Genomic DNA, 21,243 nt, shown 5'->3' on the forward strand with positions numbered 1-21,243 from the left:
GTTAGGTCTTTCTCTAACACTCCCTGTTTTAATTAGTTTCTCTCTTCCCTAGTTATAATTAGTTCCATATGTTTAATGTGAGGGTGATATGGCCCCTTTCAGGAGAGGTCTTATGGATTTTAATTTCTCTCTCTGACAGTAGTAATAAAAATAGCAATAATAGAAATTATAGTAGCAGTAGTAATAATAATAGTAATGATGATAAAAGTACTACAAAAAAAATAGTAATAATGAAAATGATAGTAGTACTAAAATATAATAATTGTAGTAAAAATAGTAATGATAAAAATAAATAGAATCGTAATAAAATAGTAATAGAATTAGTACTAATATTCGTAATAAAAGAAACAATAAAAAAAAGTACGGTAATAACATTAATAATGATGGTAGTAATAACTTATGCTAAAACAGTGAGCAATAACAGGTCATTTTTCACACACACCTAAAACCTATTAATAGCCATAAATATCAACCCAAACCGCAAAATATAACATGAAATCAGAGTCTGATGCAACAGAAAAGGCATCAATAGAATTTATACCATAGTCAATACGAGCTTCTTATGAGGAACGTGTACTAGCTCACACTTCCTTAGACATTCAAGAATCTCATTAAAGTTTGTAAGAGCAAGCAAAAAAAAAAAAAAATCCCTTTGCATGACTCTTACAATATCCTTGTATCCATATCTACCTCTAAACTAAACCTTAAACCAATAAAAATATGTTTCCAATGACCACAAAAATTTTCAAAACTTGGGCAAATAATTCCATAAAGGCAACTTATATTTTGATTTAAACCTCTTTATTACATGTCATCTACGGAACACAATGTTTCTCCCATAACATAGGGTTATATTGGTAACTCTCAGGCTAGGTGTAAAATAAAGTTCTGTGTGCTGCTGTTGGTACAGAAAAGCAGAACTGCAAGAAATGCATCTTCCCTATGGATGACAACTAGAATGGGGTGCATTGGGTTTTCATTGAGGAGGCAGTCAGTAATACAAAGTAGTGCAGCACATTGAAGCTTTTATTTTCCTTCCAGCATGAATGACGGAGTCTCATAATAGAGGCTCCAACACAAATGTGAACCTAGTGTTCCAAACATTGTGATACCTTCTTTGTAATCTTATCGCCCGGCACTGGCAGACCGCTTAGTTTGGCCATTAACTATCCTATATACACATTATTGTTATATCAAGCAGATAAAGTGGAAATAGCCGGTTGCAGGGAAAAATTAGACTCTCTCCCATTTCAAGCAGGAAACATACTATTATCAGGACAATGAAAAAAATGAGCAAATCACAATAGAGGCATGATGTCCATCTGTGAACGGACCACCGAGTGGGACCGCTACAATAGTCACATAGGTAGGCCTCATTGAGACGTCACTGGTTTTTCCATACCACTGCGGTGGCCATCTAGAAAGTAAGAGGAACAGAACGCAAATCTGAGCAGAGGAGGCAAATGGAGGGTGACTAAACATGTGAAATGCATTGCCACTTTTCAGTCACAGAGTAGAGGGTTGCTTTAATGCTGTAATACATTTGGTTATCACACGCTATAGCAGTTCCACCAAGTGGTCCATTCACAGAATACCACACTTTCAGTCATAGGTCCCTTTAAAGGGACTGTCTGCACATAATGACTGTTCAAACTAGGTACTGCCAATCATTTAAATACACCTTCCCACCCCCTTTCTTTGACAGCTCTGGCTTCATAAGGCCAGAGAAGGGTGGAGATAGATGGAAAACAAGCAGGTGGGAAAGTATATAAATGATTGGCCACACCACGGAGCACTTGTACTTGGTTTTAATAGTCATTCTGTGATGACAGTCTGTGATGAAAGCCGGCCGGTGGGTGCAGCTCTCTGGCGCCCCCTTACCTCTCCAGGTCAGTCAAGGTACTGCACCTAGAGAAAGTAGTGCCAGGTAGCTGCAACCAGCGCAGGGAACACGGTAGTGTGTTATCCCTTCAACGTCACTACACAGCACAACTCGCTAGCGCCCTCTTAGCCTCAGGTCAGTCAAGGAACTGCACCTAGGATAAGCGGTCGCCAGAGAGACTGTCCTGTAACCTACTGGGTATCGGGGCCCTCTGTAGTGAGGGCGGTATATATATCTTCCTTGGCCGCGCCAGGAATATATATATCTGAACCTCCGACCGTCACTACCAGCCTTCCCCAATCCCCAGTTGGTATGCTGCCACCAGTCCCTATTTTAGATATACGCCCAGTCCGTGAATGGGCCTATATCGGGTCAGGAACCAACCCTGGGTAGCGTTTTTGGCTTGAGCCGAGCTCACACGGACGTGCGTTCGTTATGCAGAATAAAAGGCAGGCCCACAATTACTTGAGGTAATTGATTATAATAATACACTAGATACACGATATACAACTAAATATACACAGGTATAAGGTCAGGCTAAACTATACAACAATGGAATACAACACACAGAATCACCACAGCATATCAGTTACCGGTTTCTTGATTCTCTTGTGACGCAGGGAGAGGATTCTGCGATCGCAGGCACGGTTCTTTGTTACAGGCTGAGGCCTACCACCGCATGGTCAAACTGCTCCTCCCCTTGGTGGCCTCAGCTGGTGCTCAGATGTTCAGCACACCACTCTTGGGTCAAGACTGACTTGTCTCTTGTCTGTCCTGCTATCTTACCTGCCCCGTCCCGCCCACTGCTGGTGAGGTCAGCTGGCTCAGTCTCCACCCTCAGGTCTAACTTCGATCAGAAGCCCAAATTCTATGGAACCCAATAACTTCTTCTGGGATGGTCTCATGATACCCCCAGGGGTTCCCATGGGTTCGGGCCGCCGTAACCGACCTTTTGATATCAATTATGATACCATACGGTCCTCAGGAATGGCTCCGCGCTATATCTTGGCTTCCAGAGCACGTACAAACGTCTACCGCGGAGGCTTGTGTGCGCAATGGCTCCGGGACGCCGTGATATTTTTTTATTGGCCCATCCCATGCAACATGCGTGTACTTTTCATGTTTCTATATCTTATGCCTCCATGCTTGTGACAGACAAAGAAACTAGTCCTATGGGACAAATGGTCAGGTACAGATAGACGAAGCACCCCCCCCTGCTGGCTGTGTTTCCTCTCGAAGTCTTTGAAGCTCCTAGCATTCAAGTGTTAAGTAGGCTTCTTATCTTACAGGAGCCTGGATGGGGGGAAACTATCTAGTTGACGTTTTAACAGAAGGTCCCAAGGGTGGGGGCTGCTGAAGTGTGGCCATCCCTGGATATGATTTATCATTACCAAGATGGCGGCTACAGGTTCATCACACCTCCCCCTATACGAGGGCGCGAGGGGGTAGCACATTCCTGTGTTCCCCCGTGCGTCCTTCTGCACCCTCCCCTTGCCGGGATAACCCGTCAGCGTTACCGTGGTCACGGCCTCTTCTGTGGCGAATGGAGAAGTGGTACTGCTGGAGAGCGAGGCTCCAGCGTAGCAACCTGCCATTCGACCCAGAGACCGTGTGTAACCAGCTGAGGGGGTTGTGGTCCGTCTCCACGGTGAAATGGCTCCCGTACAAGTAGGGCTGCAGACGCTGCAGGGCTCATACAATTGCCAGGCATTCTTTTTCCACCGTGGAGTAAGCCACCTCCCGGGGCAGTAGCTTCCTGCTCAGGTACAAGACAGGATGTTCCTGGCCTGTCGTGTTGACCTGACTTAGCACAGCACCGAGGCCAAAGTCACTGGCGTCGGTCTGTACCACAAACGGCCGGTCGAAGTCGGCAGCTTGCAGTACAGGGGAGCTACTTAGGGCGGCCTTGAGTGCCCCGAAAGCTGTCTCGCAGGCGACTGTCCAGTCGACTGCGACGGGCAGCTTCTTCTTGGTGAGGTCCGTCAGGGGCTTGGCCAGGGTGCTATAGTGTGGGACGAACCTCCTATAGTACCCGGCGGTCCCCAAGAAGGACATCACCTGCTTTTTGGTCCTAGGAGTGGGCCAGGATGCGATGGCATCCACTTTCCCAGGTTCTGGCTTCAGAACCCCCCCGCCTACCCGGTGACCCAGGTAGAGGACCTCACTCATGCCCAGCTGGCACTTTTCCGGCTTGATGGTCAAGCCTGCCCGGTGGATCCGACCGAGCACCTGCCGCAGGTGCTCTAGGTGATCCTCCCAAGTGGGACTGAAGACTGCAATATCGTCCAAGTACGCAGCCGCGTACCCTTCAAGTCCCTCAAGCAGCGTATTGACCATCCGCTGAAAAGTGGCAGGGGCATTCTTCATGCCGAATGGCATCACTGTGGACTCGTACAGTCCAAAAGGGGTGATAAAGGCAGAGCGTTCCCTTGCCGCGGGGGTCAGAGGAATCTGCCAGTACCCCCGGCTCAGATCCATGATGGTCAGGTACTTAGCCCCGGCCATCCGATCGAGCAGGTCATCGATGCGTGGTATGGGGAACGCATCGGTGGCCGTTACAGCGTTGAGCCCCCGGTAGTCCACGCAGAACCGTGTAGTTCGGTCCTTCTTTGGTACGAGGACTACAGGCGAGGCCCACGCGCTGCTGGATGCCTGGATCACCCCCAGCTTCAGCATCTCGTCTATCTCTTGGCGCATGTTTCCCTGCACCTCGAAAGAGACCCGATATGCTGAACGCCGGATCGGCGGGTGATCGCCAGTGTCCACGTCGTGGACAGCCATCTCAGTCCTTCCGGGCAGGCTGCTGAACAGGGTGGTCCCCAGCTGGGACCGTTGGTCCTCCGTGAGCTGGTGGCCAACCCCCACATCCTCGATGGACCCACCCGCCTTGGCTTGGGTGAGCAGATCCAGGAGGGTTTCTACCTCTCCTTCCTCGGGAAGGTTGCACACTGGGTGGGCAGTCGCTTCCCGCTCATGATGAGCCTTCATCATGTTCACGTGGAAGGCCTTCCTCCTTCCACGGGCGTGATCCAGGGTGACCAGATAGGTGACGGCATTGAGTTTCTGGTGCACGAAGTAGGGACCTTCCCAGGCTGCCTGAAGCTTGTTCTGTGGTACGGGGACCAGTACCCACACCTTTTGACCCACCTGGTAGGTCCTCTCACAAGCATTCTGGTCGTACCACCGCTTCTGGTCGGCCTGGGCCTGGGCCATATTGTCCTGCACCAGCTTTGCCAAGGCCATCATCCTGTCCCGGTGGCGCACGACATACTCGATGACCGACACCTCGGGGGTGGCCAAATCCCCTTCCCATGCTTCCTTCACCAGAGCCAGGGGGCCCCGTACCCGTCGCCCGTACAGGAGCTCAAAGGGGGAGAACCCCGTTGAGGCCTGCGGAACCTCCCGGTAAGCAAATAGGAGGTGTGGGAGGTAACGCTCCCAGTCTCTCCCGTGGGAGTCAACCAACATCTTAAGCATCTGCTTTAAGGTGCCATTGAACCGCTCACACAGGCCATTAGTCTGTGGGTGATACGGGCTGGCCACCAGATGTTGCACCTGCATTTGCTTACAGAGGGACTCCATCAGCCGCGACATGAACTGGGTCCCTCGGTCGGTGAGCATTTCTTGGGGGAAACCCACTCTGGAGAAGATCTCCAGTAAGGCGGTAGCCACCTTGTCGGCCCGAATGGACGACAAAGCTACCGCTTCCGGGTACCGGGTGGCATAGTCCACTACCGTGAGTATGAAGCATTTCCCGGAGTGGCTGGGAGTGGACAGAGGTCCAATAAGATCCACAGCAACCCTCGAGAAAGGCTCTTCGATGATTGGCAGAGTTACCAGTGGGGCTTTGGGGCGCGGCCCCGCCTTCCCCACCCTCTGACAGGTGTCACACGAACGGCAGTAGGCACCCACCGCGGCTCCCATCCCAGGCCAGTAGAAATGCTGAGCTATCCTGGCCTTGGTTTTAGCGATCCCTAGGTGTCCGGCCATCGGAATCTCGTGTGCGATCCGCAACAATTCCGCCCTGAACGGATAGGGTACCACTAACTGTCGGTCCCTGGGCCACGCCTCCGGTGAACCCTGCTGGACCGTTACCCGGTACAGCCGTCCCTGGTCCCAGACCACCCGCTCGCAGTCTGACTCCATGGGAGGCTGTGCCGCCTGTTCCTTGAGAGCTTTCAGGCTGTCGTCTGCTTCCAACGCAGCCTGAAATTCCTGACTTGATGTGGCCAGAATCGACGAAACTGCCACATCCTCTGTCAGCCCCTCCGGGCATGTCACCTGGCCGCTGTCTGACCCGGCAGACACTTGGTCAGAAGTGGGGAAGCCGTCGGACCTCTGCAAGGCTCCTTGGGCTCCGGCGCTCCCACTCCTGGTGACAGCGGCTATGACCGCTGTGACCGTGGGTAGTGCCTGCTTCCCCTCTGTTTCTGACCAAGCCGCCCGATCAGGCAGGCTTCCTAGGCCTTTGGACATCTCGGATGTGGGGAACTCCTGCCCTGGGGTCTTACCTGGCGGCTCCTCTCTTGGGACACCCCCACCTCCCATGGCCTGTTCCTCCCCCTGCAGTGGGCCTATACTCAGCAGCCTGGATACCCCTGGGAGCCCTACACTGCCGGTAGCTGCCCCCCTCTCCATCCCTGAGCTTCCCTCTACAGAATCCTGCCCGCCCCCTCCCTCACCGGAGGACAAGAGGTCACGGCACGCCGGCTGAGCACCTCTGCGGGCATCCCCACACTCCCCACCTGCTTTCACTAACCCTGTTTGTGTTGTGTCTGTGCAGGTGTTACCCTCAGGTTTCACTCCCTCCTCCTCAGCAGGACACACACTACATACAACATGGTTGGCATTAGCAGCAGACAAATCAATACACTCTTGGGGGGCCGAACTTGGGGGTTCAGAGGGTACATACTGCGATACTAGACGCCCCAAGTCGGTCCCTAATAAAACATTTGCGGGAATATTTGGCGTTACTCCCACCTCCCGCATCCCCCTTCCGGCACCCCAGTCCAAATACACCATGGCAACGGGAAGTGCCGGCTCCACGCCTCCAACCCCGGAGACGGAAAGAGTCTTTCCTGGTACCAAGTCCTGGGGGGACACCACCTCAGGCCGTACCAGTGTTCGTTCAGCGCCCGTGTCCCGCAGTCCCATGACCGCAGAACGGCCTATGGTGACGGGTTGGATGTTGTCCAGGGACCTACCACCACCCCCTCCCACACACAAAACATTGGGCGCTCTCTGGGACTGGGATGGGGTCTTTTGGCGCTGGGGACACTCAGCCCTAAAGTGTCCTGGTTTGTTGCATAGATGACAACGTCTTACGTCTGGTCCTTGCCTGGAGAGGGCAACAGGGGGATACACCCCTTGTGTTCTAGGGGCCGGGGAAACAGGGGCATGACTGGGCTTACCCCCTCTCCAGGTGCTGCTGGCAGACTTCTTCAGCTCAGGCGCCCTGTTATTGGCATACTCGTCTGCCAGGGCGGCTGTAGCAGAAGCCCCTGTTGGTTTTCGGTCACGGAGGAACTGTCGGAGGTCCTCTGGGCAGTTCCACAAGAACTGCTCCGTGACGAACAGTTCCTGGACCTCCTGGCGGGTAGTAAGCGCTAGACCCGAGGTCCAGTGCTCTGCGGCTCTCAACAGCGCCCGCATATGATCGGTCCAGGTGTCCTTGGGGCCACGCAGCAGGCTCCGGAACTTCTGGCGGTACGACTCGGGAGTGAGGTTGTACTGCCGGATCAGGGCCCGCTTGATGCAGTCGTAGTTCTGTACCTCCCCGGCAGGTAAGTCCCCCAAGGCATCCAGGGACTTACCCCTCAAACGGGGGGTCAGGTATCTGGCCCACTGATCCCGGGCCAGATGGTGCTGAAGACAGGTCCGTTCAAATGCCACCAGAAAGGAGTCCAGGTCCCCATCCTTCTCCAGTAGAGGGAAGTCCTCAGCTCGGACTTTGGACGACTTGGTCTCCTGATGGGTTGGTTGCTCTAGCGGAAGCCCCCGCTGGGCCAGGTCCAGTTGGTGCTGGCGCTCCGCAGCTCGCTCTGCACGCTCCGCAACCTCCCGGCGCTCTGCAGCTTCACGCTCCGCAGCCTCCCGGCGCTCTGCAGCTTCACGCTCCGCAGCCCGCTCCGCAGCCCGCTCTGCACGCTCCTCCTCCGCTGCCTTCTCTGATGCTGCCAGGAGGGTTTTGTAGACGGCATCGCCATGAGACTGGAGACTTGCCATAGCCGCTTGTAAAAGGGCTTGTGATCTGGACAGGCTGGGCTGGGTAGGTGGTGGGCAGCCCACTGCGGGACCGTATACTGGGGACTGGCTCCCTGAGGTGCCCGGGCTGGACTCCTCCTCGCCATGAGTAACAATGTCCTCCCCTCCTGCCACACGGACCGTAGCATTAGACTCCTGCAGGGTCTTGCTCCTGGTGCCGTCTGCCATCTTGGTAACCGACACCGCTGCAACCCTGAGTTTGCACACACCTTGTTATACTTTTAGCCTGACCGTCTAACGTTGGGCTGACCTTAAGACTCCAGCAGTGGAAGTTACCACTGGCAGTCTTTAGTGCCTGGGAGTAGGGGTCCCACAACACTATTATTCTGCAATCCCACCGCTGCCACCAATGTGATGAAAGCCGGCCGGTGGGTGCAGCTCTCTGGCGCCCCCTTACCTCTCCAGGTCAGTCAAGGTACTGCACCTAGAGAAAGTAGTGCCAGGTAGCTGCAACCAGCGCAGGGAACACGGTAGTGTGTTATCCCTTCAACGTCACTACACAGCACAACTCGCTAGCGCCCTCTTAGCCTCAGGTCAGTCAAGGAACTGCACCTAGGATAAGCGGTCGCCAGAGAGACTGTCCTGTAACCTACTGGGTATCGGGGCCCTCTGTAGTGAGGGCGGTATATATATCTTCCTTGGCCGCGCCAGGAATATATATATCTGAACCTCCGACCGTCACTACCAGCCTTCCCCAATCCCCAGTTGGTATGCTGCCACCAGTCCCTATTTTAGATATACGCCCAGTCCGTGAATGGGCCTATATCGGGTCAGGAACCAACCCTGGGTAGCGTTTTTGGCTTGAGCCGAGCTCACACGGACGTGCGTTCGTTATGCAGAATAAAAGGCAGGCCCACAATTACTTGAGGTAATTGATTATAATAATACACTAGATACACGATATACAACTAAATATACACAGGTATAAGGTCAGGCTAAACTATACAACAATGGAATACAACACACAGAATCACCACAGCATATCAGTTACCGGTTTCTTGATTCTCTTGTGACGCAGGGAGAGGATTCTGCGATCGCAGGCACGGTTCTTTGTTACAGGCTGAGGCCTACCACCGCATGGTCAAACTGCTCCTCCCCTTGGTGGCCTCAGCTGGTGCTCAGATGTTCAGCACACCACTCTTGGGTCAAGACTGACTTGTCTCTTGTCTGTCCTGCTATCTTACCTGCCCCGTCCCGCCCACTGCTGGTGAGGTCAGCTGGCTCAGTCTCCACCCTCAGGTCTAACTTCGATCAGAAGCCCAAATTCTATGGAACCCAATAACTTCTTCTGGGATGGTCTCATGATACCCCCAGGGGTTCCCATGGGTTTGGGCCGCCGTAACCGATCTTTTGATATCAATTATGATACCATACGGTCCTCAGGAATGGCTCCGCGCTATATCTTGGCTTCCAGAGCACGTACAAACGTCTACCGCGGAGGCTTGTGTGCGCAATGGCTCCGGGACGCCGTGATATTTTTTTATTGGCCCATCCCATGCAACATGCGTGTACTTTTCATGTTTCTATATCTTATGCCTCCATGCTTGTGACAGACAAAGAAACTAGTCCTATGGGACAAATGGTCAGGTACAGATAGACGAAGCACCCCCCCCTGCTGGCTGTGTTTCCTCTCGAAGTCTTTGAAGCTCCTAGCATTCAAGTGTTAAGTAGGCTTCTTATCTTACAGGAGCCTGGATGGGGGGAAACTATCTAGTTGACGTTTTAACAGAAGGTCCCAAGGGTGGGGGCTGCTGAAGTGTGGCCATCCCTGGATATGATTTATCATTACCAAGATGGCGGCTACAGGTTCATCACACAGTCCCTTTAAGGAAGCCGACCAACTCAACTCCACCCCCCATCTCCGCTCCTGATCTGATTCACTTTCACACTCTGCAGCCCATGTGGTCTTTTTTTTTTCTTTTTTTTTTTTACAGTGTACTTACCATCAAATAGTTTAGTCTCTTTTTGACACCCAGATTTCACCCTACATTCTATTCCTCCATACTCGGATATAACGCCCATGGTACATAGGTAAAGCATATAATGGGCAGCTAGAACCAGTACTATTTCAGCCTGCTGTGGTAATGATCGTGGTGATACTTTACTTTTTTCATCATAAATAGTGATGAACTTCAGTGGCACAGTCCATGCATCTTCATCATTAAAGGAAGATCTGGTGACCGCCTTCAACCATATAAAGTATGTAATTCCCAGGGGGTCACTATGAGATCACAGGTTTTAACTGACAAAGTATGCCATGAATTTTCAGATAGAAATAAATGACTAAATGAGGTTATACTAGCTGAATTATATACATTGGGAAAATTCTAACAAAAGGAACTATATATATTAAAAACTAAAATACCACAGATTTTGACCAGCTTTAAATGTGGCCCTTCCTATCTCTGCGTATTGATAGCTGAAGACAAATATCCAGCTTATTTAGTTCTATGAAATCCATGTGCCCTAAAAAAATTGCATGAGATTCCTGAGAGCTGGTTCCCTTACTCCTCACAATTTCCTATGAGCCAGTGCGGAGAAATGTCAGGGAGTTGGCTCTGAGGGACACAACCCATCCATGTCTTACATGGATGGCCACCACTTTTGAATACAGGGAAAATGTATGGCTAGTAGTAAATTCATACACATTTTTCTGGGTGATTTTCAAGCTTTGAAAAGTACATGGAGGTAATGGTGCCAATTACCGAGCCATAGTGCTACCTAATCTATAACTAGAGGGCAACAGCTTTAGCTCTACCAAGGGGAAACTCTGTAGTATTATAATAGGCTCAACGCTTATTCTTTAGGCTGATGGGAATGGCATCATACTGGTCTGCTGGCGCTCATTTATTAGTCTGTTTACACAGGCAGACCATGCTTCAGATGCACACTGCGCAATCCGTAACAGATTGTTCATTGATTGCACAAACTGCCATTGTTCTCAACAGCGCAAGGCCTGTTTACACAGGACAATGTGCTGCCGAGAATGATGATCTTTTGTGCAGCACAAAAGATATATTCATCCGACGAATGAGCAATTTGCTCTTTTGTTGGGTGATTGGCAGCCTGTTTAGACTACAGCCAGGTTCTGAACATATTGGTGGTGCAACCTGTGTAGCTACATAGGGGCCCAACTCCACCTCCAAAGCAGGTGGCATTATGCATTATGATGAGTTATTGCACTGCAAAGGGCCCAGACATTGTTCTTGCACAGGGGCTTTTTTCTTTCTATTGGCCAGTGACTACAGTACATCTAGAGACTAGCAATAATTGGGTAGAGTTAATTGGATATTTACTTTTTTTTCCCTCCAGGCTGTTCAAGCTAAGATTTATTGGGAATTTCTACATGGAACATTGGAAGGTAAGAAAGCAAAAAAAATCAGAAAACTCGATCACTTTACATTTTAGATCCTTATGTCATGGCCAGAGGTACAGGTGAATGAAAACTTCAGCCAGCAAGTAAGAAAAGAACTTCATCAAAATGGCAGTTGCGACCTCCTTAGAGAGCAAAACTGCTGAAATGAACAGCCGGGAAAGCAAGTGATCTCTAACAAGCACAAAGCATTCTACAATCAATCAACCTTTAACAAAATAAAAAGTAGAACAGAACTTTGAAACATAATGCCAAAAATGAGGCACATTTTCTGAATGTGTTGCATAAATGAAAAATTAGATAGCGTGCATGCCAGTATTTATCAATTTCACTGAGGAACGTTCACTTTAATTTTTCAACCATTTGTTTTTGAGGACCTGATTCATCAATGCTTTTATGCCAGAATTTTGCTGTGCAATAATTTGGCGACTTTTGGCATTCTCACCATTTTCGGCCAGCTCTGATGAAGCGGGTGGAGCTGGGGTGGGACGGGGGCATGGCAACGACAGCTCATCAAATACATGATGAGCAGTAGTGTATCTTCTGCCACAAATCTTACTCCTATACCCCACTGGAGAAACATTTTTGGCAAGGAGCACACTTTTCAGACACACCAGATTAATAAAAGAGCGTTCTCCTCTTAATGAATCAGGAGACATCTGACGCCTCCTAATCAAGACCAGTTTTAAAGACGGCGATCAGGATGAATTGGGACCAGAGTCTTTAGTTATTGCACTTTTTGTGTATAACAAAAAGGAAGAAATGCACAAATGAAGCAATACTATTTTCTAAGAGACAATCATCTCCCATCATAGTATGCTTGCCATTTAAGTGCAAGCATTTAGAAATAAGGAAAATATTCTAAGGCTATCTTCAATGAGCTTTTCCACCAATGGAAGGATATGACATTGCATCGGGACCCAGTTCCTCAGAATTTAGGAGCCGTAATGCTTTCTAAATGCGGCAATTTCATCAGTTTTTGCTTTGCTTTTAGTAAGAAAAATGCCCATATATATCCAATACATTCTACAACCTCACATTTGTATTGTGGAAATTAAAAGAAAAGTCTTCTACACAGGAATAATACGTATGTATTCCCACATGTTTTTACTGTTCAGATTTTCATGTTAACTGAATTTTTCTTTTCTAAAAAATTTCCAAACAGTAAAATTAGGTATAAGCCCATTTTTCTTTTTTCCTTCTATTGCCAAGTCATTTGTGCTGCTAGGAGAGGCATTTTTGCCATTACTCAATTACTTATTTACGGTAGATGGATACATTCACATGTGAGAAATGGAGCCATTTCATGGAAAGCAAGTCAGCATATTTATATGACCTTTCCATTGTAGGTCAGCGGCGCTGCTCTAGATTCTCAATCACTAAAGGCTTCTATGAGGCTTTAATAAAACCCAACTGGATACGATTTTCACGTTGCTGACAAAGAAAAAAAATAAATTGGATAAAAATTTGATACAAATTTCTCCGACGTAAGCTCACACAAGCATAAGAGCGCACACATACACTTTCTAATTTTCAGAAGGTTAGTTCAAATAATTGCTTTCCATAAACAGATGCTCGAGGGACATTACCCTCCAGTCATCAGCATTGGTTACCGCTTGATGACGCACACACTGTGACCCATCTGATTTGGGTGGCGAGCTTGCAAGGAGTGACTATAAAAGAGGTAGTGCCTCCCTTAAAACAATATGCCTGTTGTAACAAAGCATGGAAAAAACAACAAAAAAGGAAGTAAAATAATAAAAAAAAAGGGAGAAGCAGCTTTTCAGCTCCAATGCTCTAATGTCACCATTTGTCACGCAGCTTTCCCTTAGAGCTTACAGGACTGGGGTTAACTCTCACTCCCCTCCCCTGCTGTATGCACAAGCTACTCCCTGGAATGGTTGCAGATTTCAAATGTGCCTGGCCTGACAATGGTGCTGCTGCGCATTGTTATGCAACTCACTGTCTGGGAGGGCAGCTTGTAGCTCCTTTATTCTGCAAGTGCCAGGTGCGTGTTTAGTCAATGTCACGGCTCACTACTGTAACGCAACCCAGAACATGGTCAGTCATCTCTACTGGGGCTAGCTGCTGAGTTCTGCCATGTCCAGGATGATGCCTCGGAATTATCTACCACTAATGCCTGCTTAGGTGGGAAGCGTGCCTGGAACTGGGAACTCCATCCATAGCTTACAGTACGCGAACCTTCAGCAAAGCCAGGGATGGAGCTCAGCTGAAAAAACCTCCTGGACCTAAAACCATGTTCCCAGGGATAAGAAATACGAGAGGAATGGGTAAGAGAAAATCTTGGAATGGAAATCCACAAAGTCAATGAGAGACCAAACTCCATATACAGTGAAATAAACAAATCATCCATCAGCGGGGGCTGCTTATCGAAGAGGGGGAAAAAGACACAACTTGGATTTGAACTGAGGACAAGCCTCTTGGAAAGCTTTTCTCACGCTGTGGATCAATATTGAGAGTAGCATCTTTTCCACGTCGCCTGGATTCATTGGATTAATGATAGACTGAGCAGCCGTGAATTTTGTTGCTCTTTTGCCATTCATTATTAAGAAGGGAAAAGGAGAGGGACAGTACATGCATACATGTGTGCTACGGCTCTGCAAGAGGATACATCCTTGGCTTTCCATTGTGCTGAGGACACAGAAGCATGCCTGATGCCACTGTACTCCTGATGCACAGTAGGGTAAGGAGCTATTCTCATTTTCAATGTATGCATGCTGAGAACAAAAGGATTCCCACCACTGTCAATGGAAAGGTAGAACAAAGCAATCGCTCCAGCTTCTATTTAGCCCGCTGAACTACAGTACCCTCAGCAATGGAGACAAAGGCTTGCACACAGCATACACCTCCCACTAACAATCTTTATTAATGCTAGCCAGTTTTAATTATTCATCACGAGAAAGACCACGAAAGCTTAGAATGAAACTGCTTGGTCAGGGGGCATGCAGAAAACAGTTCACAATTGCTTTATGTCACGATTATTCTTTTTTTTTACCCTGGTAACCACTGAAGGGGCTGTATGAAATGGAGAGCTGTAGTGTAACAATGGCTACACTGGCTGCTGCATGAGATAATCAGAACTGCTACATGGATGCTGTCAGGTTTCCACACAAATGTAAGAATGATATGAATGAAATCCAGCCATGCTCACAAGTGTAGATCACATTTTTTTTTAACCTAGAATTGCAGTTTCAGTGTCATTTTCAGCTACATTTTAGACAAAGAAGCATTCACATGTACTAAAGCATGCATGTTATGTGTGACTGTACAAGCCCAGGAGCTGGTAGAAAAACATGGCAGCGTCAAAAAGCTGCAGAAAATGTCTCATTAGGTCTGCTAAACCTGTAAACTGACCGGGGGGCGGGGGATAGGAATGCATAGCAATATCTGATAATTGGTAATTCGATCATCACTTGTAACATAACGATATGGTGTGGCAAAGCCCGTGACTAGGAACAGCGGTATTCCTCCTCGGCAAAGGGCCCCCAAATGAAAAAATCTGAGCTCTCCGGCATCAAAGAGGGTTAATTGGCAATTCAATTCCAAGTGTACAAATGGATTATAGAGCACTCAATTTATCAGTATGTCAATAGCCACGTCCACTACAAGGGATCGGACTATACATTAAATACAAATACACAATGGATGGCTGGCTGCACGTGCCTAGTTTAGACAAATACTTTCTATACTACTTGACATTAATCTGGCCTGTAGTGACCTCATTAACCCTTCGCTTACTGACTTTAAAACTTTTTAACATCAATTTTAGTTTAGTTATTCCTTTACCAACAGACTCCGTGAGCGCTTCCTGACCGTGCCCCTGAGAGATTCGGGACGAGACCATTCGGACTATGCTGTGTCCATTAGCATCAGAGGAACTTTTCTCCTTACGCTTCTATAACACCTGCATGAATGCTGCACAGTAGCTACACTACTGAAAGTAACATCTAGCTCTCTTCCATCCCTTTTCTTCTAGATAGTCTTCGGTGGATTGCTGAAGACATTTCTGGGAAACATGGTCACATCTGCTATCACGGCAGCAGCAGCAGAAGTGAAGCAGCAAGAGGAGAAAGAAGAGAAAGAGGAGTCCATCTTAGCCATGCTGGGAATTATAGGGACTGTGCTCAATCTCTTTGTCATTGTGTTTGTGTACATCTACACCACCCTCTGATGGTCTCTCTCTACGCCGGGTGTTTATCCGGGGAGGGCGACTCCTCAGTGATTACATAAACGATGGCAGGGGACAAGACAATTCTGAGAAGTGACTCCCCAGACCATCCAATACATTCCAGTGCTAAGTGCCTAGGTGGACCATGGGCAATGAACAATGTAGATAGGAGTACGAAACCAAGATGAGAAGAGAGGACTCATGTACAGAGGTGCAACTCTGTATCACCTTTCTACAAGCCCATGAGTGCTGTGTTACTGCCATAATACCCAAGATACAGGAAATATTTGTACAGTTGTGTCCATCTTATGGCATCTCACTCACTCAACAGGCAAAAACATTCAAGACATTTTCTTAAACTCCATATATAACTTCTCAATTATATACTTCCATATCGGCACAATCATGGCTGGATTACATTTTTGTTGCAATTCATTTTCTCCTCAATTATATAATTTTCTAAGACGCTTTACTACATTTGTCACCCACACTGCTTTGTTACTTACCATCAAGAACATGGCAGAAAAAGTGAACGAGGTCTCATCAAGTCATGGATGTTTGAGACAGTGGGAGGCTTTGGTGGCTAATGTGTAAGCCATTAAGTGTGCGGACAGGTGATGATTCAGGAGGAATACAATATATGATGGCACTTCTATTGGGAATGCTAGAATCTTTGAGGTTATAAATGGAACTATGTATGGCATGGAAATGAACCCCGAAGGCCTAGCATTTTTTGGGGAGATGTGTAAATTTAGCAAAGTGTGTACTAAACCTCATACCCTCCATTATTCTAACTAATGCTTCATCAATTTGAGGTGTCACATATAGCTCTGACACTACTGAAGGGATAGTCATTGGAATTATAACTAAGTACCATTTATAACAAAGCACCAGTTTCACGAACATGGACCATTGTGAGAAATGCTTGGGATGGATATTGCTTACTAACCGTTCATGTATCTTCAAGACCCAGAGCAAGCTTGCCAGTTTGTTCTAGGTGTAACTACGCTGTTAACGTATGTCTGCCATATTGTCATTTCAGGTCATTTTGTAGAAATATGATTTCTTGTTCAGCGAAGCTGGTGCTTGACATGACTCAACTGTGGACAGCACATCCACCAGTGGAGATCTCCGGCTAGCTAAGCAGTCATGTCACCACCCTTTACATTGCTTTGGTTGTGGAATTGGATTTCCAACACCGTGCACTCCATAAGAAAAGCCATGTATTAAATTATTACAATAAGACAATGGGTAATGTCAGGACAGGTCAACGAATTCAGGTTCTTTTATGGAAATCTCTTTACAGTCGTTTAATATATTCACATAATGTGACGCTAAATGTGCAGGTCAAGATGGCCAACAAAATAAAGAGGTGAAAACAGTTTTCCATTGTGGGCCTTCATTAATGAGATAAAAAGAGACATAGAAGGTTTTGTTTCTATAGGTAAATGACCAAAAGAATTAACCAAAGGCAAGGATATGTAGGTGGAACCGTCCAGACACGGGGCCTACCAAAAAGCATTTTTTTCAATGCAAAAGGTCAGGAGGTGCAAATTACAGTAATATACATGTGCTGTGGGTATCAGCATATAATGAGATGGTCTATCAATCCATAAGATAAAGAGCTACTTGTACCCCCCCTCAGGTCTAACCAGCCTTAAATAGGCTATAAAACAAAACATTGCATTGACTTTGATCATTAAACCTGGATTTTTACATTTCAATTTTTGATCAAATTAAACCTTAAATATTTTCAATCCACGCCAAGTACCCTAGTATACACCTTACATAGAAGCAATAATGTTTGAAACATACAAATATTAATTCATGTAACATACGGAGCTTTCCAAATGATTGGACTAATAACCCATAGGCAAGTTACATTATTGATTAAATCATGACAAATCTAAAGAGGATTTAACTCATGGCATGCTAATTTGTTAGCGGATATGAAAAAAAAAAGCATTTGTGCCTAACAATATGCAAGTCAAGCAGTCATTGGGTTGTAGGAGTCTTAACGAACACGTATCAAACTTTTATCCAAATCCACTTTTACTTTAAGGGAATCTGTCACCCCTTGGAACTTATCTGACCTCTAATATGGGCATACAGGTGATAGAAATGTAAATCTATACATACCTGTATGCCTCATATTACAGGTCTAGTTGCTGACTTTATATTCATATAAGTTTCTGATGCTTGCGGGCCCAGGGCCTGGAAGAAATCCTGCCTCCTGTGCTAATCACAATGCTTCCCACCTCCCCAGCATGTCACAATGCTCTGTGACGTGCAGTCGCCGCGGCCAAATCCAGCGCACTTCACCTTTTACGCAAGGTGCACTTCTTCCTGCTGTCCATATTCATTGTACTGCAGGGATCTTGTGCGCAGGCGAGTCACTGTGACTTCCCGGCACCTGCGCACAAGATCCCTGCTCTACAATGAACAGACGGCAGGAAGAAGTGCGCCTTGCGCACAAGGTGAGGTGCACAGGCGCGGGATTAGGCCACGGCGATTGCACATCACAGGGCACTGTGACTGGCAGAGGAGGGGGAAAACATTATAATTCACACAGAAGGCAGGATTTCTTGTGGGCCCCGGGACGGGAACGCATCAGAAACTTGTAAGAATAAGAAGACATTTCCCAGCAACAAGGCTTCTAATATGAGGCCCATATTAGAGGTCAGATAAGTGCCAGGGGGTGACAGATTCCCTTTAACATGCAGGGCTGAGCCGCATCTGCCATGCATAAAAAACAGTCTTTACACACAGGTAATATTGAGACATTCACGTTACCCTAAAGTTGTGCCAGTAGGTATGCTTCTAAAGCTCTGCACCAGGACACTGAAGGTTCATATCTGGACACCTTCTACATCCCTCACAACCACCTGAGCAGTCCAGTCTGTGAGCCATACGGAGGACGCTTTCCAAAGATGGCACTGAAATGAGTAAGGATCTGAATTTTTCCTTCTCAACTGCACAGTCCACATTCTGGAATTAAGCGCTGACATGCCACCGACAACCAGTTTGTGAAAGGCATTAAAGTGATGAGCAGTTGTCAGTTCTGTTACCAGAGTTGATGTGGCATATAATGGACCAGGCAGAATACAGTTAGTGTAAACGTCCAATGTCAACCATGGGCAAAATTGTTTGTTCCCAGCCATTGGTCTGTGTAACCATGACAGACGATCAAATGACGCTTCAATGCGCACATCAAAATCGTCCTTTGTCAGCAGCACATGACCCCATGTATAAAGGGATATGGTGCCAACAACAAAATTATACGTAAATGATTCATCACCAAAACATTTACTTGGTAACATGCAGGCATTGATTAGTATGCTATGGAGCTAAACCAGAAACAATTGTCGTTTCAGGCAGAATACTCAAAGGACTTCATACACGAGATGAAAACTGGACAAATCCACCAATTGTACCCGAACATCTGATGAGTACCAGCCTCCTCTCTTCCCAGACAGACTTATGGAGATACGGATTAGACAATTGGAATGTCAATGTCAAGTAATTGTGTTTTCAGGGAAGATCTGTCGCTGACAGGAGTGTCTGACAGCGACTTCCTCCTCTCTCCCCATTGTAGACACGAGTGTTAGACTGAGTCAATCGCTTGTGTGTGTGCGGAGTCGCGAGACACAGCTGTCTGCAGAGCCAACGTTTGGCTGATATTGCTCATTTGTATAGTCCGCTTTATTCAACTGGTGGAAACGAGCATGGACCCCTGTGTTTGTCACTGCTGTGTGGGTGCGCCAAGAGGAATGATGGGAGTAAAAGTAAGACCATAAAGCTTTTGGTACATAATTGTGGGTGCACCACGGACTTTAACATCAATAGTGATTAGGACTGCTCTTTTTTGATAACAGATCAAAACTGACTTAACTAATGTTATTATGGACGGTAGTATTATTATTATTTTTTTTTAAATATGAATAATATACACTTAAAAGACCACAATCAATAGTGCCAATAAAGTATATTCTTCTACTTTTATGCTGTTTCCCCTTTAACAAATGGAAATTAAAGCCTAGGAAAACTGATGAACAAAGTTAAAATGTATTGTTCATGATCTTAATAAAATCATCATCTAAAGTCAACTCTGATTAGTGTTTCTGTTAGCAGTTCTGAGGCAAGGTGAAATGGGCGATTTATCGTCTGGTAATGGGTGCCATCAGCATTTTACAGTCAACGCCTGTACAAAATGAAAATGTTATATAGGAGGACGGTGAGAAGAAAATGGTACTTTACACCGATAAAGCCGTGGACAAGAAATAACATCAGTAATAGTACAGGAAATTGCAAAGCCTAAACTATTTAAAAATCTATGTCCGCTCCGGATGGGAACGTATTTAAAAAGGCCATTATTCCTATACTTACTGTAAGCAGTGAATTCAACTTCAATTGGAAGATCTAAAAGCACCCCCTTACCTTCCAAAATCTAGCTGCATCCAAATGCTGTTTCTATTGGAGAAGCTGTAGTTGTGGTCAAAAAATAAAAACTGAGGCTAATTTGATGGAAGGGAATCTGCCAGCAGGTGTTTGCTATTTAATATGAGAGCATAGACCCTGATTCCAGTGATGTGTCACTTACTAGGCTGCTTGCTGTAGTTCCAATAAAATCACGGTTATCAATAGTAAATTATTAGTAGAGAACTACAGTTGCATCTCACTAAATTAGAATACCATCAAAAATGTAATTTAAGTTCTTCAATACAAAAAGTGAAAACTCAGTAATTGATGCAAAAGGAGCCCCGACAAGTATTGAGTGCATTTACTGAACATACATTTCAGTAGGCCAACATTTCGGATTTTAAAAACATTTTTCAAGCTGTTGTTATAAAGTATTCTAATTTACTGAGATAATGACTTTTGTGTTTTCATTGGCTGTAAGCCATAATCATCAACATTAACAGAAATAAACACTTGAAATAGATCACTCTGTTTCTGCCAATCAGTGGTTGGGCGGGGTTATACAGAGATCAGCATTCAGAGAACAGAGATCTGCAGCCGAGACAACAGTGATTTTTATCAAACCTGAACCAAGCAGCCCAGTGACATTACAATCCAGGTCTCTGCCTCTACATCATGCTGTTCTCACATTACATAACAAAAACCTTGTGACAGATTCCCTGTAACATTTTTATCCGATGCCAATATAAAAAGGGATAAAATGTCCATGAACACAGCTTGGAAATGGCTAGGATAAGTTATAAAGAAAGTCCAACTGATAAGGAGGTGTTACAAAACTGACACTAGTGTAAAAAGAGCTATTTAAAGTACTGCAATACATCTAAAAGGAAAAATAAAGCAACTTTGTAAATAATTGTCAATAAAAATGTCAGTGTCTTGTGTGTACACAGCTGCATGCAGACCTATGCGTCTCCATGGTGACAGACAAGCAAACCCTGTGTAGTCTGATCCTGAGCAGCAATCCCTTATATAATGACCCTATTCCCTGCTAGTATATCAAATGCATGTTATGAAGAAGCAGGGGACAAACTGAAGGGGATATAACTGCAGTATCAG

The 21,243-nt window shown here is 46.5% G+C and overlaps 1 protein-coding gene and 1 long non-coding RNA gene across 10 annotated transcripts in view; one reads left to right on the forward strand and one right to left on the reverse strand.

Annotated features, from left to right (window-relative positions):
- BIRC6 (baculoviral IAP repeat containing 6) overlaps nt 1-21,243 on the reverse strand; it is a 288,254-nt gene that overhangs the window by 93,072 nt on the left and 173,939 nt on the right. The gene's annotated exons all lie outside the window — the stretch shown is intronic.
- LOC141257739 (uncharacterized) lies at nt 13,203-19,814 on the forward strand. Its single transcript, XR_012318101.1, has 2 exons — nt 13,203-14,223; nt 15,517-19,814. It is a non-coding gene; the product is annotated as an uncharacterized lncRNA (long non-coding RNA).

The sequence above is a fragment of the Phyllobates terribilis genome, unplaced genomic scaffold (genome assembly GCF_046119375.1).
Source record: "Phyllobates terribilis strain yellow unplaced genomic scaffold, ASM4611937v1 Scaffold_3__8_contigs__length_932513732, whole genome shotgun sequence".
NCBI classification, from domain to species: domain Eukaryota; kingdom Metazoa; phylum Chordata; class Amphibia; order Anura; family Dendrobatidae; genus Phyllobates; species Phyllobates terribilis.